The 25,018-nt window shown below is 35.2% G+C and overlaps 1 long non-coding RNA gene across 2 annotated transcripts in view; it reads left to right on the plus strand.

Moving 5' to 3' along the window:
- Nucleotides 1-25,018, plus strand: part of LOC136794574 (uncharacterized) — a 196,152-nt gene that overhangs the window by 75,924 nt on the left and 95,210 nt on the right. For both annotated transcript variants that reach the window (XR_010841560.1, XR_010841561.1), the window contains exon 2: nt 4,962-5,041. This is a non-coding gene — a long non-coding RNA (uncharacterized lncRNA). The remainder of the gene's footprint in view (nt 1-4,961; nt 5,042-25,018) is intronic.

Consider the following 25,018-nt stretch of genomic DNA (forward strand, 5'->3'; position numbering starts at 1 on the left):
CTTCCTCCTGAGACTCACAGTGTATTAATGCATTAAAGGTTCTAGGAGTCATGCAAAAACAAAACAGTAACAACAAACTCAAAAATCTTTGTTGTCCCAACCAATTTTTCCAGAATTAATTAAGCAGAATACATTTTTTTTTTTTTTTTTTTTTTTTTTGCGGTACACGGGCCTCTCACCGTTGTGGCCTCTCACCGTTGTGGCCTCTCCCGTTGCGCAGCGCAGGCTCAGCGCCCACGGCTCACGGGCCCAGCTGCTCCGCGGCATGTGGGATCTTCCCGCACCGGGGCACAAACCCGTGTCCCCTGCATCAGCAAGTGGACTCTCAACCACTGCGCCACCAGGGAAGCCCAGAATACATTTTTAATGTGACATGAATGACATCTCAAACACTTTCAGTGGAATGGACTTTCGAAAATGCCCATGACTGATATTTTGTGTGTCATAGAGTCATTTCACTTTTTTTGATGCTTGTCATTTCTTTTTCAACCCAGGTACCTTTCATAGTTTTATTTTGATTTCAGGCAAGTTATGATTTTGCTTATTACTTGCTATTGGAATTTATTCTTGGATAAAAATATTTAGAAACAGTGGTAATATTTATCCTGAAGATATAAAGTCACTTAATTTTAATTCATTACATTAATAGCTGTCAGATACAGAATCATTTCTCCTTAAGTATCTCAAAGGTCGTATGAAGATGATATTGGAAGTGAGGAACCAGTGCATTATTGGTCCAGCAAGAAACAAAAGGTTATGTGTATATAAAGATTTTTTTAAAGTCTAGTCATGACAAGGCATAAATTCTATAATTTAGAATTGATTATAAGACATGACTGGTCATATTCTTAATATTTTATTCAAATAGACATAATGATTCATAATCTGGAAAGCTGACAAAAGAAATCCTGTAGTCCCAGGCTTCACAAAGCTTAAGTCTAATTTGAATGTTTTCAAACAAAAGTCGACATACAGTGATATATAATAGTAGCCACAGAAGTTAAAGGCTTTATTGTAAATATAGTAATTCTCAAGATATTGCTTCCAGATTTACTATTTTGGTAGTGTGTGGTGTCTGTGGATGAATTAAATATGATTTCTGTCCTCAGAGAGCAATTAATACCCTAAGATATGGTAGAACAAGGCAGATACACAACTATAAGTAATACTATGGGACTAACATTTATTTAGTATTTACTTTGGATTGGTATTTACATTTTCATTTAATCCTCACAACAAATCATCAAAGTCTGTAAGTGGCATATACTGCTACTAAGCCAGACATAAGTTCCTTCTTCCAGTATTTCCAATCTTGTGATGTATCAGGATTAGTCATAGCCAGTCAAGACAATCATGATCTGTGATTTCTGAGCCTTCCTGAAGCCAGGGGCTGTTTCACGTGTTTCACTTCTGGACAGTAATAACTAAGAGGAAATCTTCTGGGTAGTAGGGAGAATTTTAGAAAACTTCTGCTTTTCTATTAAAGGGAAGTCCAAACAGACAAACTTGGCACTGTCTCTCCTTTTCTGCTTCCTGCCTTGAACCCTAATAATAAAATGTGGAGTGGCAGACATTGAAACCACAAACAGGATAAAATTCAGCACACTAGGGCTTCCCTGGTGGCGCAGTGGTTGAGAATCCGCCTGCTAATGCAGGGATCACGGGTTCGTGCCCTGGTTCGGGAAGATCCCACATGCCGCGGAGCGGCTGGGCCCGTGAGCCATGGCCGCTGAGCCTGCGCGTCCGGAGCCTGTGTTCCGCAACGGGAGAGGCCACAACAGTGAGAGGCCCGTGTACCACAAAAAAAAAAAAAAAAAAAAAAAAAAGTCAGCATACTAAGGATGATAGGGTAGGAACACAAAAACAGTTTGAATTTCTGCTTGTACTAAAAAGAGGCTTAATCAACAGGTGCAGTGCCTTATATCTGGATTTCTTGTGAGAAAATTGACCTCTGTTTGCTTACATCAGTGATAGCTTCTCGTTACATGCAGCTGAACGTATTTCTAATTAATATGTTTTTGTAGGAGGGTAAAGGGAGAACTAAGGTCTAGAGACACTAAGTGACTCAAGGTGACACGAAAATAAGTGAGGGAGCTAAGATTTGATCTGACTCTAAAATCCATACTTATCCCATCACATATACTGTATTTTAAGAGGATATAACAACAGTTCATCCAGGAGATCAAAGAGGATTTCACGGAAATAGAATGGCAAGATCATCCCATGGGAAAATTCCACTGCTAATATTGAGAAAATTGTTGTCATTAGAAGACATTACTGAGGTCCAGTATTATCCAGAAATCTGGGACACTTAAAAAAAAAAAGTATTACTAAAGATTAGGGATTAGGTAAAGAAGTGCTCAAGCTTGGTGTACTTCGATCTCTTTAAATTTATTTTGCCAAAATTAAAAATTTTCTTTGCTTAGTGAATACTCTTATCTAAGCTGCTTTAAAATGATGGGTGAAAAATCATCTCCTATCTATGAAGACAACTGGACATCTCTTCGGACACTATCTCTCTGACTTCTCTGCAGCCAGTGAATGATTTGCTGACAATTTGTGTGAACTTGTCCCTGAGCGAAGCTTGTTGAGGCTGAGCACTGGTGTGTCGCTGACTGTGCTCAATGAAGGCCATTTTATCCTGTGTCTGTTCATATTGTCTGACTTGGTTAACCAGATGAGCAAAATAAATTGTGAAGCAAAGTAAAGCAGTCTGCAATAGCTAGAGAATAGATTGTGTAACCTCAGGTCATTCCCATCATGGATGTGTGTGGATCTGTGATTTTTCTTTGAGTTTAAAAGGGCTCTGTTGATGTAATTGTTGAAAACCTTATTTTGTTTGAGTCAGCTTTCTACAATTCTCAGCAAGCCTTTCAAGGTTTTTGTTTTTTAATTTTTTTTGTTTTTTTTCCCTCTCCCGTTCCCTTTCATTAAGATTGTTCATTGTATTTGTATTTACCATTCTTCCTTGACTTACGGTGTGGTGTGGTTACATCTCAATAAACCCATTGTAAGTTGGGAATATTGTGAGTCAAAAATGCATTTAATGCACCTAACCTAGTAGCCTAGCCTACTTTAAATATGCTCAGAATACATACATTAGCTTAAGTCATCTAACACAAAGCCTACTTTATAATAAAATGTTTAATATCTCATGAAATGTATTGAATACTTACTGAAAGTGAAAAACAGAATGGTTGAATGGGTGCAAAATGGTTCTAAGTGTATCACTTAGTTACCCTTATGATTGCACAGCTGACTGGGAATTTTGGTTCTCTACTGCTACCCACCATCACAAGATGGGACCACATATTGATAGCCCAAGAAAAGATCAAAATTCAGAGTTTGGTTTCTACAGAATGCTTATTGCTTTTGCTCTACCCTGAAGTCAGAAAATCATAACTCGAACCATTGTAAGTCAGGGACTGTCTCTAGTTACCTTCTGGATATCTGAGATTATTTTTCATATTTTTTTTTACTAAAAAACTTATTCATTGGCACTAAAAAGAAATGAGCTATCAAGGCATGAAAAACACACAGAAACCCTAAATACATATTACTAAGTAAAAGTAATTTGAAAAGGACACATACTGTTTGATTCCAACTCTATGACACTTTTGAAAATGCAAAACTTTGGAAACATTGAAAAGATCAGTGATTTCTAGGGGTGGGAAGGGTGCAATAGGCAGAGCACAGGATTTTTAGCTCAGTGAAGATATGCTGCATGATATTATGATGATGGACATATGTCATTATACATTTCTCCAAACCCATAGGATGTACAATACCAAGAGTGAACCTTAAGGTAAACTATGAACTTTGGGTGATTATGATGTGTCAGTGTAGGTTCATACTTGTTTTTAAAAAAGTCACCATTCTAGTGAGTGATTTTGATGATGGGGGAGACTTTGCATGTGTGGAGGCAAGGGGTATCTGGGAAATCTCTACACCTCCCTGTCAATTTTGTTGTAAACCTAACATTACTCTATATAAGGTCTTAATTTTTTTAAGTCAATACAAAATTTGAAAAAAATTCAAGGAATTGAATGTTATAACGTCTCTCTTCACCAATACTTGTGTTTGGGAGGGTTTGAAACATTTTTTATGCAATAAAAAATTGGACGCAGCTTTCAATTCAGTAAAATAGCCTAAAATAGAAAATTTTAAGTGTAATCTTAGGAGCTTCAAAATGTAAATTAGAAAATAGACTTGAGGATTGATAGAATTTTCATCCATAGGTCATTTGATTTTATAGTTATAGAATGGGCTTCAAGTATATTTTCTATAGCTACCATTTATGGAGTGTTTGTAACAGACAATATATTGTTTTCCCACCCAACACCTGCCAGCACCGCCTTGTGCATATAAGAGATTCAGCTAAATTTAGGCAGTTGCTGTCTATGCATAACCAGGGCTGGGAAAGTCACTGTATCACAATCAATCTGCCTCTCATAACTTTGAATTTGTTCCAAACGAACTGTGACTTGGGATGATCTGAAATCCCCTTTCAATTAATCAAATAGGTTGAGTTGTACTTAAGTTGTTAAAAATGCAGGGTACCTGTTTTATACATTAATATAGGGATACATACATACTATCTGTACAGAAGCTTGTAGCTTCTTCATTTCTTAGAAGTAAATAAATTTTTTAGCCAATATTTTTGTCTGGTCAAAGTCCTCTCCTTTCAGTGTGTGCTGATGCTCTTCTGGATAGCTTACAATTTTCCCACATCGACTCTGAAGGATTTGCAATATCCTTATTTATATTTCTCTGCGAATTGCACAAAATCTGATATTTGCAAATGCTCAAAATTTACTTTCGGATCTGTCTTGATCAGTTAGTTTCTATAAATGCTTTGCTTCTCTGTAATGCATTTAACAAGATGCTAACTTTTCCATTCACCTAGAAGTGATTTCTTAATCTTCATGATCAAGCCATTTTGTCTCTGTTTCCTTCTGCAGTCCTCATTCTATTCTCTGAGGCTCTTCGATGGAAAAGTGGGCCATGTCCTGGTATATTTGAGAGAGTCGCATCTGGATTGGTATGTATTCCAGAAATTTTGCTCCTTTTGCTTTATTGTCATGACTAACTCTATATAACACCATTCAGTGCTAGTTTTTAGCGGAAACTCAGCAGCACTTCTTTTAACCATTCACACTAAATCCTCAAGCTTCAACTTTTGCCCTGAGGACAAGGGTTGTTTGGTAGCTATTTGTTAAATGTGTGAAAGAACAGGTATGTGAGCATAGCATCTGTTGACTAGGTAAGAGAAGTTTAATATCAGTAACTCTAAAAAACGTAAGGAAGAGTTTTGAATGTTCACTGTTTCCTAAAAAATATACTGGAGACATAAGCTAACATGCATGTGATTTGATTTCTGACACTTGTGAACTATTCAAGAAAGCTTTTACCTGGCCAGGAAGATTTCAGACTGGCTCCTCCATTTTCTTAGGAGAATTAATTGCATGATTCTCAATGCAGTGAACTATCATTAGTTTACTACTGCATAGCAACACCATTCACATCCTCATGAACAGGCTTGAACAATGTTCCATTGTTTCCAAAGGCTTTCTAAGGGCTAAGTTGAAAGAACAGATCAAATAAGCCCCTGAAAGGACATTGAGGAAGATGAGGGAAATAAGAGGTCATTTTTGGTAGCTGTCTATTCATGCAGAACTTTCTTGGGTCAGAACATTAATTGATTCACTACAATACAAATCTGTTTCTCAGCCTTCAGGATTAAGGATATTTTTCCTCAGTCATTTCAAAGTATTTGAATCAAGGGAACATGACAATGGGAGAACAAAGGAGTCAGTGTTTTTTTCTCTTCAGTAACTGAAATGTTTGAGTTCTTTAAAAATCTGGAAATCCCACTAACAACCAGAATATCATTTTATAAATATACTATAAGAAGGTAGAATGTTTTACCTGGATTCTGAGAAAGCCATATGAGCCATTCCTACTCCACAGCACACCAATGTCCTTTGGATTTCAATATCCCAATCCCAGGGATGCTTTGCTTTGATGAAAATTTCATGAAACCTCTCTTTTGATGAAAATTTTAATGCATAAATATGGCATACAGTTTATTTGGTCATAGCCTGGACCTAATTATTATTAATGGTTATGATCAAGCTATAACTTATTATATTTTACCTTCTTTGTATTATAGCTTCATATATGTATAACTATGTTTTCCTTGGCTTATAGCCAAATTAATGCATTTTGCTGTTATGCCTCTTCATTATTCTGTGGGTGTGGGTTAGGTTAATTTCCATTGACATCTGCTCACATCTAGTTTAAACTTTAGTGATAAGTATAACTTAGTTATGACTGGAAATCACATATATGTGTTGCTTTAATGAATTAGCCTTTTGGGAACCAGGCTCCCTTTTATATACTTGAGTCAATTATGGAGTTCACATCTCAGTCTACTGAAGATAAGTAAGATAGTATTACTTAAAATTTGTATTCAATATATTAATATAAGATACCTCATGGGGTGTATGTTATTTTTAGATAAAATATGTATGAGTATTTGAGAGGGCAGTGACTTTAACTGATAAAGATCAAAACGCAGGAGTGTTTCATGTATTATTCAGAAAATGCGGATGTTGTCTTGGAAGCAAAGGAGGCCGCTGAACCATTCTGACATGCTTATATTTTAGAAAGGGCACATAGCAGAAATATAGAGTAAAATTTGGAAGTGATGAGAGGAGAAAGCAAAGGGAAGAGAAAGACGGGTAAGCGTCTATTGCAATGATCTGGTGAATAACTAATGTGAACACAAAATCACAGCATAGAGGGAATCCTGGGCCAAGTTTGGAAGGGGTGTATTAAGATTCTCTAGAGAAACAGGACCAAAAGGATGTATATAGGAAGATATTAATTCAAAAGTATTGGCTCATACAGTTATGGAGGCTGAGAAGTTCCACCATCTGCCATCTGCAAACTGGAGATCCTGGAAGGCTGGTGGTGTAACTTAGTCCAAGTCCAAAGGCCCAAGAAACAGGGGAGCCAATGATGTAGATTATATTCTGGGTGTCTGAAGTCCTGAGAACCAGGAGCACTGAGAGCAGAAGATAGGTATTCCAGCTCAAGCAATGAGGCAGAAAAAGCTGAATTTTCATCTTCTGCCTGTTTGTTCTATTCAGGCCCTTATTGGATTGGATTGTGTCCACCCACATTGGGGATGGCAAACCACTTTACTGAGTCTATGGATTCCAGTGTTAATTTCACCCAGAAACACCCTTAGACAAACCCAGAAATAAGGTTTTGCCAAATATCTGGGTACCCCATTATCTAGTCAAGTGGACACATAAAAATAACCATCACAAGTGGGAAACTGATGAGTAAGGAATTGCTGGTGACAGAAGTGACTGGGAAACTTGAGGCAAATTATTTTTAATAATCAACTACATTTTTTTCTATTTTCTCTGATTCACATAATCTCATAATTCCATTATGAGATTGGAATGATATTGGAATATTGGAATTCCAATATGAGATGGAATGGCATTCCATCATTATCCATTGCTATCTGTATAAAATATGCAATGCACCACTGCCTTGAGTTATTGGCATTTGGGTTGACATGGAGAAGAGAGAAGAGACTCTCCATGAGTCAAGATGGAATACTTCTAAGAAGTCAAAAGGAGTAGGACATTTGAAGTGGGAGTTGACCAAGAGACTCTTGGAGAGTTCACAGAACTATGGGTGAGGTCTTGGATTTATCATTATATATGGGAGGAGCTCCCCTTAGCTTTCTATATTTTTCCCTAAATATTAGGGAGATAGTGATCCCCAAATCCTAGCTAACATGTGGACATAGAAACTAGAGCTATTTAAGTTACAATTTTAAGAATAATTTGAAAGAATTTTTCATGAAAAAGCTTTGTACAAACTATGAGATTCTCAAAATAATGTGTGTAATATGTTGGGAATCAGACATGAGTTCCAGTTCTGTGATGCTTGTTCAGTGTAGAACTTGGGACAAATTAGACTGTCTCATTTTACATATCTTTTATATTCCAAAGTGTTATGATTATAAACACTGCAAAATGGTTACTTCCTAAAAGCTCTGAGAACACAGAAGATGAACATGATATGTGTCCTTCTTTCTTTATATAATTCCCTACTATGTCTCTAAACCTGGCTAAGTGTGCATTAAACCTCTGGCAGAAAGACAGTGACTCTGGAGCTATGATCTGGAAGGATAACCAGATGAAAATAATTATAGTGATCATTTACTGAGCAGCTATTGAATGCTAATTATTAATTTTGATAGCATTAAACTTCCCATAAACCTTATAGAGTAGGATTTGTTATTCTCTTCTTTTAGATGGAAAAATTGAGTTCTAACAGTATTTTAAAAAATGATCAAGGGAAGCTTCCACAATGTCCAGGGAATACTCCAAACTCTGTACATATTTCTGTTTGCCTCATCAACATGTCATTAGTTTCACCAGTTTTGTAGTACTCAGTCATGAAATGATATGACTAGATGTCTCATCCTGTAGTTTCATTAAACAACAAGGGGCTCCTTTTCACATGTAACAAGAAAATATAGACTCTATGTCTTATCAATTATAATTGTCAGAGTCAATATTGTCTATATTAAATGTAATGACAGTCTCCACCATCAATAGTAAATCCTTTTCTATACCCTAGGCATTGAGAGTTACTAATAAATTAACATTGTCCTAAAGTTATATGTCTTTCTGTATATTAGGAAGATGTGTTGTCCTAAAGTTATAAAGTGTTGCCTGAATAGCTTGGCAAACATGATAGATATTCACTATCAGAAAGGTTAGCTTTAGAGAAAGAGGCTTTCTGTATGGCGATGGGATCTTTCATAATAGAATAAATTTCTCATCACCTTTTTCAGCCCTCGATCCCTCTTCTGACTCTTGCAAATATAAACAATGTGCAAAATGACATAAGGGCACATATGTAACAGGGGAAAGAAATGAAAGGAAATTCCATGTGAAATATATGTTCTGTCACTCATTTTTGTCTCCCCTTGCTCAGAGATAATTTACTTGAGTATTTTACCAAACCAAAAATTAGCAACAACAAAAAAATACACATTAAAGTTTATTTGGCTTTATTGATGACTTCTGGGGATACTTTTCTGGTACTGCCTGACATGAAAATGGCCAGAGGAAGATGTTAACAGGTACCTACATTTTAAAGAACTATTGAGATGTATATATCTCTTCAATAATAGAGGCCAAAGGGAGCATCTTTAGCTTTGTAATGTAACTGAGAGTCAGGAGAAATAGTTCTCATTCTTAGCATATTAAATACTGATTAAGATGTTAATTCACAGGAAATACAGTCGAAGTTTCTTTAATAGTAGGAATATGAATACCTAATTAAGAAAAAAAAAAGAGATGAAGGTGAAGAGTTCAGAAAACAGATGTTCCTTGCAGTACATTTCTGTTTTGATTTAGGTACTGAATATGAGGAAAACACCCACACAGAAGGGAGAGCTAGCATTATTTCTTAAAAGCCCAGGTTTGCACCCAATCTCCACCACCATTTTATTCCCACCCTAAGAAGTCCAAATACCAAGCAGCCCCGCCCTCAGTTTAATGGCAGTCAATGGTCAAGTGACCTTTACTTTGGGAGGATGAGCCATTTATGGATGAAAACAAACTTGATTATTACTTAGAGAAGGTTGGAGAATCCCAACCCTATTAAGGAAGGCTCTAGTGGTAGGAAGAGGCCAGCTCAAGAAGGACTGTGAAAGCCATAGTAAGAGGTTCTGGATTTTATTCCAGGGGCAATCGACTTTATTTAGTAGGCATTGGGGAGTCAGACTTCTTGAGCAGGAGTGTGACATGATAAGAACTATACCTTAGAAAGAATAATCGTTGGTTATTTTTAGGACAGTTGGAAGGGGAAGAAAACAGAAGCAAGGACACCATTTCGGAGGCCATGTATATGGTTCAGGGAAGGATGATGTTGACCTGAACTAGAACAGTTACTATAGGAATGGATGTTAGCACATAGGTGAAAGATTACATTTTGGAACTTGATTCTATATTACTTGGATAGTTGATTTGGGCCAAGAATGAAAGAAAACAAATTTGAGGAGGTAACCTAAAAAGGGCTCTGGGGGGAAAAATACCTCTCTGATTTTAGAAAGACTTGGGTTGGTTATCTGACTCTGGGTGTACTAGCTGTGTGATCTTGAATAGGTTATGTACCTTTCTGAATTTTGTTTTCCTCAGAACAATGGTTATAAAGCCCAATTACTTGGTTTGGTGTGATATTTAAATGTATTCCCAAGTATATACATTCTGCAGCCACATTACTGTGGTTGAGAATTAGATATTTGAGATGCAGAAAAACTGGATTAAATCTCTTAGGGGACATTTTCCAGGTTTTCAATGTATACTTTATGCTTAGAGAAGGAATGGAGTCCTCAATTGAGGACTCAGCAGACTTTAGAAGAAAATGGTCAGTAATGGATGTAAGATATGAAACTGTAGACTTATTCACAAATGAACATTTGGGAACTCCAGTCTGGCATCAAAAATTATTTGAAATTATTTTATCTACCAGCATATCCTTGAATTAAAATAATTTGCCATTTCAGCTCAGTAGGAATGATTTTTATATGTAATTTAGCAATAAGTACCTTTGTTTTATAAGAAAATGAGTCATGCATTCTCAAATTGATCCCTATTAAGGTTGTAATCTTTTCTGAAATTTTTATTTGAAAAAAATTTCTGTTGATATATCTCCACTTTGTTATTGGAGATGCAGTGCCACATGTTTGACAGAGCATCAACGATTGTCATTACAATGATTGTATAAGACTTGTAATATATTTTAAATTTACTCAAATAAAATAATAGTAAAGCTATAATTTCCAAAGGGATCACTATATACCAATAATGACATACAGTATCTCATTTCATCCATAGTAGTCCCATGTGGCAGACTTTATCCTTAATTTACAGATAAGGGAACAGAGGTATGAAGAGTAATTTTTTCCCATGTCACATAGCTGGTAAGTTAAAGAACCCAGATTTCAATCCAAAGGTCTTCAACACCAAAGTTGATGCCAGTTTCCTCAAATTGAAGAATGCTGTTGCCTTGTAGTTAAGGTATCATCGATCTAAAGAATAAAATCATTTACAACCTCATGTAGTTGGAGCAAAACATTTTTCTGAGTAAGGATTACCTACTCCTGCAGATATATAACTTTTAATAATATTATTGTCTTTACATTATAGAAAAATAAAAATTGTCTTAAGGAAAAAAAAATCACATGAAAGCTGTAGGGTAAGAGCTCATACTTGCATAATCTAAAGTTTTCTACATGGACACTGAGATTCTAATGATCATCTCACCCTTGCCTCCACCCTACTAGGGATGGAGTGATGTACTTGATCCTTGGGAAGGGGAGGAAAGAAGACAAGACATGTGCAGTTCTAAAAAGCTCCACAGGCAATGGAGATTAAACTCTCTTCACTGGCCAGTTGGAGGCCACTGTTGTAATCTTATTTTCATGGTCTTATAATGAGACAAACCAAAGAGGAATATTGCTGATGGAGTAACACTCTGCAAGGGGTGAGTTGAATTGGGTGAAGCGGTGTTGACTGTTCTGTCACTGGAGGCATCAGAATATTGGTGATCAGCAATTTAAATATAAATCTTCAACTGTATTAAAACAGGGTTTTTAATTCAGTATTATGTAAAATCTCTAGACTGAACTAGGAGAATAATAAGCCCCTCTATAGAACTTGAGTTAATGCAAGCATATATTTAAATGATATGAACATAGATACACACACACATGTATATGTAAAAGGGGAGAAAAAAGAGACTACATTTTAAGTGCAGTAAAGTTCTGAAATTACCATCTTGTGCCTTCTCCTTAGGAAATTGGTGGGGCTGTCGGGGGATGAGGTTAAGGGAAAAAGCAAAAGCTGATCATACACTTATTATTTCTCCTCTAACTTTTCCTTAATTCCATGCATCCTCAGTCTCCTGATTTTTATATCATATTGTATTGAAGTGTCTATACATTTTATTAGGCCTTTTATATTATAAATAAATTTCAATCTGTTTGGTAGCACAGCATGGTCTTCATCATATGTTTATATTGATGATATTATGTTTATATATACATATTCTGCTTCCGTTTAATTACTGCATTGCTTTGTATGAAGCTGAAACTTAGGCCATATGGTGGTCATGTGCTGATACCACCACTTCTAAAGGTAGTCCTTATCTAATGGCTAATCAACCCAAGCCTCTAAGCGACTTAGCCAAAGTACACTGTCAAGAGCTGAGGGAAGTGCACATGAAACTGGATTCTGAGGATGATAGACCAACTAAGGTGAAGCATAGATTTAGATAAAATAAATTTTATCTATATAGGAGTACTCACATGGATTACAGACTTCAGCACCATGAACCCTGGGAGATGATAGAGATATGATGCTATGGTGGCTCCAAAAAATGTAGAGAAAGCAATGGCCCACACTAATGAGGCAAAAATGTCAAATTGTCATGGTAGACGGTGGAAGAAAAGATTAAAATGCTCATAGAAATGGGCTTCTTAAATTTGATATTATGTTAAGAAAAGCCACCAGAGGCCTGTGTTCCATGGGAAGGCTCAGAGGATCCTCCTTATACCAGTAAGAAATGTGTGGTTAGGGACATCAGGATCAACAAGAGGGCAGTGGTTGGGATGGTAAGGAGGGCAGAAAACTGGAACTCCCGAAATGACCAAAGGTGCTTATGAGACAAGCAAGCAGAGCTCAGGGGAGATTTGCATTGTGCTTTTACCTTATACTGCCCTTTCTCCTTTTCTCCCTCATGTCTTCAACATTCATTTCAAGTTCTTTCTACTTCATGAAGACCAGTCTGTATTCAACTACTTATCCTCTGTAATTCCTGTGTCATTATTCACAATATGTCAGATCTTTGCCACTATCTCCTGACATTTAGATAGCATTTAATATAAAGTTTGTTCACTTCATGGATTCAAGGATGTGGTTAGCTGACATTTGCTGTATCTTTTATTTATTTTTTCATAAATAAGGATTCTAGGCAAGAGCTCAGTTGGGTGCAAATGAGGAAGAAGAAACTTTTAAGGAGGAGCAGTTACATGAACACAGTCATCATATATGTAATATTAAAACCTGGGAAAACTGGAATTGTTGCTATCTGCTGACCCACCAAGCAAAATCTGACCCAGAACAGAGATCCTAGGCTTGTTTTTGATGTCTGGATATAGGATGCTGAATTCCTACCATAGCACTGTCTCCCCAGGGCTTATAAATCCAACCTGCTTATAAGTTCAACCCTCTGGGACACCAAATTCTAAAGTTTTCCACGTTTCCTTAGGGAGGAGAAGGAAATAAATCCCCAACTATAATGCCTACTTTTTGCTGTAAGGAGAATAAGAAAGGATGCTACTTGGGATATTATTACCCTTAACACACAGATCTATGGTAGTCAGAGCAATGAACATAGACTAGTTCTCATGACACTTGAGGTCTAGTCTCTAGTATGTCACTGACTGGATCGCCTAAGTGAGTAAATTCTCCTCTCTTGGTCTGTGATTCCTCTTTAAAATAACAGGATTGGTCCAGATACATTGCATCACACTAGATCAAACTTAGTATGGCCTCAAGTTGATTAACAGAACATAGGCCCATGACTTTATACTTCTGAGAGTACTCAAAAGAGATCATGGAAACCAGCAGTTTCCTGCTATAGAACTAGCTTTCAACTTTTCTGTTTCTCATACCCTTCAGAATGGTAGATATTGCAACACAGAAGGAAGAAGAAAAGGATTGTGTGGTGGGAAATTTACCTATTTCTCTAAAATTTAAAAAAATCTTAAAAAGTCTATAGCAAAGGGCAAAATATTAAAAGTACTACATCTTGGTCATGGTTTTATTATTTTCTGAAATTATATGTTTGGTATACTTTTAAATTAAAAGATTATTTTAGCGTAATTGCCAAAATGTGACCTACAGTCACATCAGAGAGGAATTTTATCTAAATGTATTTCTGAAATCACTCCAGTGGTCCACATAGGTGAAGAGATGAAGCTTTGTAGTTTATGGTGACAAGACTTGTGATCAGATTACAAAAAAAAAGATCAGAGATCATCAGACTAGATAAAATCTAAACCAAAGATAAATGCAGAGGTATATTAATATCACACAAAGTATACTTCAAATTAAAGCATATTCTTTATGATAAAAAGATACGTATCAAATGATAAGGTCAATTCAATGTGAGATAGAACAACCTTACATGAACATGAACTTAATGAAAGAGCTGTAATAGAGGTGAAGCAAAACTCAACTAACTGAAGGGAGAAACAAATATTCCATTTTAGTTGGAGACTGCAAACTCCTTTCTCAGTACTGAAGGAAAAGTATACAGAATTCAGTATGAATAGAAAAGAAAGTAGAAAACCTTATAAAGCAACTTGACCTAGTTGAAAATTATAGAACTTCCACACAAAAACAGCAGAATACACATTCTTTAAAAATAGTAATGATACATTTATTAAAATATATATTCTGAGCTATATAACAAATCTCAACAAGTTTAAAATAATTGAAATCATAAGAAGTGTATTATATGGCTCTTATATTAGCAATCATTAGCAGTCACAAACTGGAAAAACATCTGTATGGGTTATGGTTTTAGCTTTTCTGTACTTGTGTCTGATATATTTCTTAAGCGTAAAATGTTGAAGCATAACTGACAAAAAATAACCCATAACACCTCAGGAAGTAATTCCATTTAACTATATTTTTCCAGTCATCCCGGGGTTCCACACTGTCACTTATATTAGAGTAATAATTTTTTAAGAACCTTTCAATAAACAAATTTGTCACCCAATTTTCCCAGACTTTATGGACCTCAAGATCCCTTTGTAAATGGCATTCAAGATGTCTTTTGTTAGAAAGTTTTTAGAAAAGCTAGTCAGGACAAATAATTTTTTGTTGTCAAGAGAGATCTATCTTGCAAGTTGTTTGTGTCCTTCTGTTCCAAGAATTCCTTTCACAATATCCATCTTATAACACACAGTCTATGATTATGTGTGCTTCATCTACTAGGATTTCATCTTGATCAAAAATATTAGCAATCCAATGGCAATTCATAATCAGTTTGAAGATCTCTAGGGAAATATCTTTTAAAAAAATTTATAATTCTTCCATTGTGTGTCAGGTAGAGGATGTTTTTCTTTAAAGGTCAGAAGAAGTGTATATAAAGAATATCTTAGAAGTATGAACTACAAAGTCTTGGTAGACCTTCTATACAGCAAATAAGAAATCAAAGGCTATGAGTTCATCAAAACAACTTTGGGAAATCTAGTCAGTCAACCTGATATTCTGTTTAAAGATGCCAAACATAAATTATGTTGAGTGTTCAGACATACCTGCCCACTTGGTTTGACATTTTATTCAGAAACAGGTTGAAGACATTTATGAAGAATTTACTCAGTAATTAAAAAAAAAATGGTACCAGGTCTCATTAAGCTTGTATTACAATCTAATTTTGGATTTTTCAATAAATGGTAACATGATGAACAGTGACAGTTGAATTAAAATGAAAAAAAAAAGTAAATGTACTAATTGCTAAGGTGTTAATATCAGGTTCCCTTGGTTGTGAAACATAACAAAAAGTGAATTTAAAGGAGTTCCTGCTCTCAAATAACATATAAATGAATAGTACTAGGAAAAACAACTATATCTAATATTTTAGAACTAGTATTTATTAAATATTCCCCTTGATATATAGGTACTTCCATACATTCTCATTTAATTTTCTCAGCAATTCTGCAAAATACTTAGGAGTATCCAATTAGGGACCTGCACAATACCCGCTTCCCTCTCCAATCTGTCTTTTTTATGTCTTGGATCATGATTGGTCTGAGTCTACCATGAGTCATATTTCCTGATTTTTCAGTCGTCTTACTTCTAGACATGGCTATGTGGCCAGATTCTGGCCAGTGATGTGTAAGTGCAAGTCAATTTCCATTGCTCTTAAAGCCACGATCTTGTAGAAATTATTTACAGTTTTTCCCAACATATAATGTTCAGATTAAAGACAGGAGTTATTCTTAGGAATACAGAAGAGCTGCGTATATTTGAGAAAAGCAACATTTCTAAAAATACCAATTAATCCTTTATTTAACTGAATTTTGAGCGTTTACCAATTTACAGATTAAAAACTTACAAATAGAACTAGATTTTAAGAATTAAAATATTAAGAATTCTAGCACAGAATAATGTAGAACAAGAATTGTGAGAAAGCCAAGAGAACATCTGTAAAAACTAGAAGAATGGGAACATAGAGCAGGCATAAAGGTTCAATTCTCTTGACAATACTGGCAAAATACTTTAATTGCCACTTCAGAATGAAGAAATTGAATATTACTGCACTCACAAATATACTCCCTAGTATCCATAGTTTATACATATGTGTTTAAAATATATACTGTACACCAATAACTTGTAACCAACTCGATTAAGGTCATTATTGACATTACAGATAGCCCTATGTTATGATTAAGTTAGAATAAAATCCTAATTATCAGGATCAGTAACTGTGATATGGTCAGTTCCCAGTGAAAAAAGGCAGGAAGGGTCTCCTTGCACTGGAATTCTTATGTGTGAGTGTATATCGGTATGTGTGTGTGCACATGTACATGTTGCCGGATGTACAACACCGTGTCAGTTACAGAGTAAGCAGTCAACATATGGTGCTATAAAACCATGTTTGCAGCTCAAACGCAGTGCATGCCAGACAGACCTTGTACATACAGAGGTGTTTGTGTTTGTGTAGAGGAGTCCCTGTTGCTTAAGGCACACATTTTATGGGATTTTTGTTATACCAGATTGAGCAGACTAAAACAGATTACTAATACATTTTTTACCTCCCCTGGAGCCAAATTGCTTACATTTTAGGGTAGAGACTATTCCTCTTCCCCCGAGAGATTTATTCACATTCCAAGCTCTCTCTCCTTTTCTATGAAGAGGAAGAAGGAGAGATGGATTAACTCCTGTATAAGCTTTGAGGTTCATGATTTTGGGATGGTTCGCCTATATGTGCAAGGTCTGTATGGTACACACGGTGTTATGACAAGGAGGAAATGGGACATGGGACCTGGCACTAAGGTATTCTGTACACAAATAGCTGATCTGCCTCTGATCCAGAAACTTCATATTTACTGTCAGGAAAACATAAAGTAATATGGCTATTATGTAATAATGAATTTGGCTAGTCTTTGTCCCAGGCTCTTGAGAGGTAACTGCTATATATACCCTTGTAATTTCTTGAGTAACAAGAATGTTTCTGCTCCTATGTAACATGAGCTGTTCAAAAACCAAAAAGACTATATAATTAAAAATAAAAGCATAGTCTTCTGGACAAACTAAAGTAACAGACTGTATTTAAGCTCCCAACTGAAGCAATAATAACAACAACAAAACATACAGAATAAGTGAAACAATAGTTTTCATGATACTGGACATCAGTGATCCCTAAGAGGTAGGAAACAAATGAATAAATCTCTAAAAAAAATTTTCATGTTTCTCTCTGGAGAAAATTTCCAGATCAGTGTTTAGGAAATGGGAGCCCAGGTATGGTCAGTGGACTCCCTGAATTGAGACTGTGGAGCTGAAAGTCCAGATGGGTGCAGAACAAGTGGATTACAGAGGGCACAGGGAAATTTTTGGAGTGGCACGTATGCTCATTTTCTTGATTGTGGTGATAGATTCATGGACATATACATATGTCAAGATGTTTAGTTGTATACTTTTTATGTACAATAAATTGTGTATAAATTAAACCTCAATAAAAATGTTAACAAAAAATGAAAGGATATTCCCTTTCAGTGACTGAGATGACCTTAAAAATGAACTCTCCTTTCCTAGTATTGAAGCGCTTAAGAAGGATGGTTAGTCATTACATCATTGTTTGATGTACATGGCACTATGCAAGTGGGTAGTTTTTAGTTATCTTCAAAAGCCATGTGAACTATTCCTACCCTACAGTATAACGTTTGCACTCGTGTACTCCCATCCGGACTGCATGCAATTTTTACTCATAAAATATCAAGAAGATAAAATAAGTTATATCACTTGATAAAATGAGCATAGATATTACTAGATTGCTATTAACTTGTCATTAGTTATAAATAGGTAATGACAGTTTTTTGTTAGTTTAATACATTTAAAAATAATCATTATCGTAACCAGTTTGACACATTTAACTGTCATTATATTTCCTTGTTATATATTATGAACAGCTGCTCTCATCCTAACTTAGCAATTAACTCTAATAACTCATTTATGACTGTGTGTACTTTGCTCCTTGGTATTAAAAGAAGAATTCTGTTTACATTTCTATAATGAAATATTCCTTTTGGAATCCATGCATTTTTGTTATGGCCAAGCTCTGCTGCTGCCTCTGTTGTAGGTCAGAGGCAGGCACAGAGCCCAAGTCCTAAGTACTGCAAAGAATCTATGATGCACTTACTTAAAATTCTGTGGCCAATATATAACATAACTCATAAGAAATTTTTTTAGGTTTAGATAAAAGTATTAACTGAAAGAAACTTAATTTTGATAGGGGAGTTACTGGGATTGAAATAGTTATCATAAGCAGAATTATTCAGGATTGTTTTTGTGTGTTAGGCAAGATATAGATTTTATTCTGAAAGCAATGAGGAACATCGAAACACTTTGAACAAGAATTATATGAACAGACTTGCATGATAGAATGTACTTCCTTGCAGCATTGTGTAGTCAGTATTTACTAGTATGAGGAGAGTAGGGGAATTACAATCATAGTAATAAGGGAGTCCTAGGAGATATGTTGGAAAAAGTTAACAAATGAGAAATTTTCATGACAGGAGTGTCTTTAGGATGAACATACACACACTCATATATCTGTGCCTATATAACTACATAAATTCTTGTTGATCTGTTATATACTTTTATGAAAATGATTTAATAATATATCCCAATTCCATCATGATTGCAAACATTCAGTAAAATACACTATGCACAAATCTGTTGAGTTGATGAGCTTTGGGGGATCATTAAAGAAGCCCATATTTGCATTGATATTAGACAGAGAAAAGAGAATATGGGGAGTAGTTGAGAAAAAAAATAATTCCCCAAATTCAAAAAGAGCACAGAATTAGAGTGAGATTTATCCAATGGATTCTCTTTGGGAACTTACAGAAAGACCTGGAATTAACAATAAATGTGGAAGTAGTTCTCCACAGCTTTGTTCTATCTAAAAAATAAAGGAGGGGCTTCCCTGGTGGCGCAGTGGTTGAGAGTCCGCCTGCTGATGCAGGAGACACGGGTTCGTGCCCTGGTCCGGGAAGATCCCACATGCCGCGGAGCAGCTAAGCCCGTGAGCCATGGCCGCTAGGCCTGCGCGTCCGGAGCCTGTGCTCCGCAACGGGAGAGGCCACAACAGTGAGAGGCCCGCATATCGCAAAAAAAATAAAAAATAAAAAAAATAAAGGAAAAGATGATCTCAAAATGTTGGAGAACTTAAACACAAGAAAATTGGGGCTATATAATTTTTTTACAGAATTAATTAATTTAAAATTAAGGCTGTACTGAATACAATTTTAATGATGTAATAAAGTATATGAAAACACTAAGTACAAGTTGACATAATCAACATTTGAGTAGGCAGTGTAACAGTTGATAAATCAGAAAGTATTTATTCTAGTTACGTTTCCTGAGTTTGCTCGGTTTTGACTCGGCGGAAAAAACAATTTAGAATCTGAGTTTCATTTTACATTTCTATAATATCACTTTGTTGAAAATTCCTTACATAAAGAAAGATATATTATTTGTTCTGCTTTCTCCAACTAATTGCCAAATTTGTCTCCAGAGCTCTCCTTAGTTTGCCTGGAGTCACTGATAGGAAAAACAAACAAAAATCAAAACACCTTGATCTTTTGATTTAAAACAGTCTCTTAAAAAAAGTCCAGCTGAATGGTGACTATTTACTGAGCACTTATGAAAAGGTGACATTAATCAGTTTTAGCTTAATTGTTGACATAAATTTCTAGATTATCCTTTCTTTTTAATCATTTTATATAAGAGAAAAATAACTGTAATAGGGAGTATTCAAGAGATGATCAGGGAAGTAGCTTGTTTACAGCATATGCCATAGAAAGCAATTAGAAGGACATGTTTCATCCATAGAGTAAATGAAAAAATTATCTTGCCAAAAGAGTCCCTCTGTACTCTGTTGGCTCTGTTAAGGCCAGAGGAACTTGTGTTCCTAGGAGCTCTCGATTGCCTTCTAGATGTTTGTCAGCATTTTTATTCTAAGGCAGCAGCTTGAAATAGTGTGACAACAACTCTTAAGGGAATTGTATGCACACTTTCCAAAAATCTAAAATGTAATGCCACTTCTCAGGTGTCCTGGGACCTTTCCCAACTGTTAGTTTTATATATCTGCTTGCCTCAATTACTACTCTATTAGGTACAGCAGTTTTGTAGCACTGAGCCATGAAATAGTATGACGAGTTATTCCAGACCGTTGCTTCACTAAAGGACAAGGGGCCCCAGTATGTAATGTTACTAGAAAACTATAGAAAATAAGTCTATTTAATGATTATGAGTAAGATCAATCTTGTCTGATATTAAATTTAATGAAAAGCAATTCCCACCATCACTAGTAGATCATCTGGGTTTTCTTACTGATTTAGTTGAATTTGCTTAAAGGGCTTTTGGCATCATTGCATAGATTGCTGACTTTTTACATTACTCCAGTGACTCACAATTCAAAGTTTTGATATGCACAGACTGTTTAGATCAGCTCTCAGAAGGCAGGCGAAGTATTTCTAAGCCAGCTTAGTGAGAGATTCACAAAAAATTGTCCTTGCCATTATGAGAAATTCTTCATTGGGTTTTATATGGTTCAGAGAGTTATGAAGGCTTCTAACATTTTGATTGTAAGGTAATACCTCAAGCATAATAAATATTCCAAATTAAAAATAGTAGTAATGGCATATTCAGTGGGCAAAGTCATTGCCCATTAAAGACAAGGCTAATGGTATTTCTTTAATTATTGATTTATTACCACTCTTCTTTCTAAAAGTTTTTGAGGAAGTTGTCATAAAAGTTATGTGGAGTAGTATTGATGAGATGGAAATAAAACAAAATGACACAGAGGATATATGGGTGTTGTTGATCCAAAAATGGCTGGGCTGATATGATAACTGCAGTTTGGCCTTACATTTACCTCTGCTAAGCTACTTGGCAGTCAGAGCTGGATAGATGGATGGATAGATATAGACTAATAAAGTTTTCATATTTTCATTTTACTCATAATGGCTGGCATTATCTAGATATTTAACATTGCCTGGATATTGTGAGAAATAATCATCCTCATTTAATTCTCATGACAAATGTGATATCCTATGCAGTACTTTGTGTGGTTCAAAAGAAGCCTCCTCTCCCTCAATACACTTTACTACCACGTGCCCATAAATTGTTATAATAAAGTGAATGGTGCCTCCTAGAGTTGTGTCCTATACAACCTGCACAGCAATTGGCCACCCCCAAATGGCTGGCAAAAAGTAGGTGCTCAGTACATGGTTATGACAACAGTGTCCCATTTATAAAGCCTTCAAAGTGGGAAGAATTTCAGACTAGTCTGTGGAAGGCAGGTGAGTTTGGGTGGTAAGTCCATATCCTCCATGCTAAACCTGCTCTAATCAATTTTTGGCTTTTCTCTACCTAAAATTACTCAGACAATATGAGTTAGTTAAGCAGTACAAACAATATACTACAATTCCACCTATTTTTCTTTATCATCCTGGAAAGTGTGAGGTGGGTTCCCTGTGCTAAGCTGTCATGAATTTCCCCTGGGAGAAGGTACTAGCCACTTAGACAATCCTCCTGACTTTTTAGCTCAATTTCAATAATCTTTGTGGATTTATATCCCTAATTGCCCTATCTTACATTTTGTTTTCCCTGTAAGCTGCTCCAAATTATTTTGATTTGGAGAAAATTAGGTGTAAATACTAAACATATATGTAATCATAATTACACATTATGTTCGAAGTAGAGAATGAATTTAGCCTCCTATTTTCCAGAGTTAATGAACAGAGGCATGGTTTATGAATTGTGAGACTGCATGAAAGCTAATGAGGTAGTGAGACCCGGTAAACTTTATTTAATCTTCCTTCTATAATTTGGTTGCCCTGATTTCCTCTACATGTTACAAAATGACTGACTGCTTAATATTATCATATCTCTGCTTTGAAGTTACACTAACTAAAGGCATACATTTTACAAATTCAAGAACATGGTTGAAAATATTTTATTCGGTTTTTGACACTATGTTTAATTTACGCTAATGCATATTTTAGAAAATAATTTTAAATGTTGCTGTTTTTATTTGCATAGCACCAGAAAGTCATTTATCTTCATGAAATTAAGTCCGTTATTTTATTAATGTTGAATATTACAAGTTAACTACCTCTTAATGAAATAAATTTAGGTTAATTGAAATGCTTTATTTATTGTTCAGCATTTTACTACCAAGTCGTAAAGATGATCAGCTTTAATAAGTTGTACCATAACATTTCTCAATAGTCTATGGTCAAAATAAGCAGAGATTACGTTATACAGACATCACAGTTATGATGGAAAATAAAGTATATGTATATTTAAAACAAAGTATTCATATTAGAAAATAAAATACTTACTGAACATGTTTTCAATTTAGTCAAATAAGTAATAATAAAACTATTTTTCACAAGGTATTGTAATTACTGTGTTTTAAGCAATTTACACATACTATCTCATTTATTCCTAATGACAACCTTATAAAGTAGGCATTATTATTATCCTCAATTTACAGATGAGGAAATCAGACACAAATAGAACAATGTTGCTGCTTTGATAGGCAGTAGATGAAACTTACGTTTAACAACACCAAAAGCTCAATGTTACATGATCATTGGAACAGGGAATTAAGAATAATTGAATCCCCCAATATGGAATTAGAATTAATACAAACCTATAAAAGCATATACAATGATCATATATATGCTTATATTATATACCTTTGCATTAATTCAAACACAAGCATGCATGTTTGTATGTGTATATGTTCATAAGTGTGTAGAGAGACCTTCAATTTTAAATATACTGTTTAGTAAGTCCTCATATTAATATCAAGTGCCATCTCACTGGGTAATCGCTGAGACCATTATGCAGCTGTAACAACGAAAGAAAATAGCACAGATCTAAAGCTACCCATATCCCTTACTTTTCTAATGCATCATAATCTTGTATCATCCATTGATCTTCAGACACATACTTTTGCATTGAAAATGGCTATTTTTTATCCTCGAGTGTCTATATTGTTTATAAAGAGATCTCAGTCTCTCTGTGTTTAGTAGCTCAGTCAAGGTTTCTGTTGGCTCTTATATTGATTTGTCTAGTCTGGTCCCTATTAGCTACTGTGCAGGTTCAATAAAGCATAAACTTAGTAGAATCTACTCTTCTTCAAAAATGCCTATCACGCACCTGGAGCACCTACTGTGCAGCTCAGCAGCTCTGGGAGAGGTAACAGAGGCTAACTCTTAGCAGGAGGATCACGTCTAAATAGAATTATCTCCATAAAATGATCTTATTTTGTGCAGAAGTTATTGATACTATTACTTTGTCTGTTATAATAAGGCTCCCATCCTTCTCACTGCAACAGCCTAGGATTTTATACAGTATTTCTTATTTCCAGTCTTTCATGTGAAATAAAATTTTAAGTGATAACACTAATTTGTTAATTGTGTTGTTTGTAATTTGCTTTAAGCCACTTCAGTATAAGTGAGGTGAGATACCTGTGTTTGTTAGTTCTCACGTCCGCCTTGGGACAGTAAATTTTGGAAGCTTCTCTAATCAGCAATGTAGTCTCCAGTGGTGCTGTTCTACAAATGTTTTAATATGGTTATGTGATCTTCACTAGACTGTTTGCTAATTATAAGTGATGATAGACATTTGTGCATTGATGAACCAAATGGTATTAAGATACGGGAATTAGTTTGAAACATTGTATACTCTGATATTATTAAGAATATAAAAATCTGGTGAGCGTAGTAGCCAGTTCTCCCAAGTGGAGCTCTTAACCTAGGATTCCAATTTGGTCCTGCGTCCCACCACCTGTGCAGAGCTGTGCAATCCAATTTGATAGAAGCTAGCCACATTCAGTCACTTAAATACAAATGAAATAAAATTAACATTTTAGTACCTGTCGCTTAGTTTATATGGTTTTAGAGGCTGTCTGCTGCATCCACCCAAAACAACCCACAGTGTTGAAGTTCAAATTGGCTTATATCAGTTTATAACAGACACAAATAATAGACTGCATCTCTGGAATCCTTATTGTAAGCTAAAAGGTGCTGAGCACTTTGTTTGAATTAACATTTGATCTTTACAACAAATTTATGAGGTAATTCATATTTTATCTCCATTCTTCAGCACATTGTTTGAATTAACATTTGATCTTTACAACAAATTTATGAGATAATTCATATTTTATTTCCATTCTTCTGATGAGGAGAGTGAGGCACAGAAATATGCATATATATATGCACATACAACTGTAATTAGTACACAGATAGAACTTTATATTATAATTTCATATAAACATTACAAAAGCTTTTCCCTCGTGGTTCTCTATTTTTTATAGTAACTATAATTTAATACATATGCAATGTCAGTTGTGTTGAGGTGTGATTTTAATACTATTGTTCAATTTTTCATCATCTTTTTAAAAATAATAAATGATTCACTAATGAGCCTTTCTGTGCCTTAAACTTTCTGCTCCTGTTGAGCTATACTTGTTGAATAAATTCCCCAAGACAGATTATGAAATAATTAGAACTATTGCCACATATTACCTTGTTCTTTCAAAAAGTTTACACTACTTGCCAATGCAAAAAGTAGCATAGTGCTGCTCCAATTTTACTGCATCT

This window comes from Kogia breviceps, chromosome 7, assembly GCF_026419965.1.
Source record: "Kogia breviceps isolate mKogBre1 chromosome 7, mKogBre1 haplotype 1, whole genome shotgun sequence".
NCBI classification, from domain to species: domain Eukaryota; kingdom Metazoa; phylum Chordata; class Mammalia; order Artiodactyla; family Physeteridae; genus Kogia; species Kogia breviceps.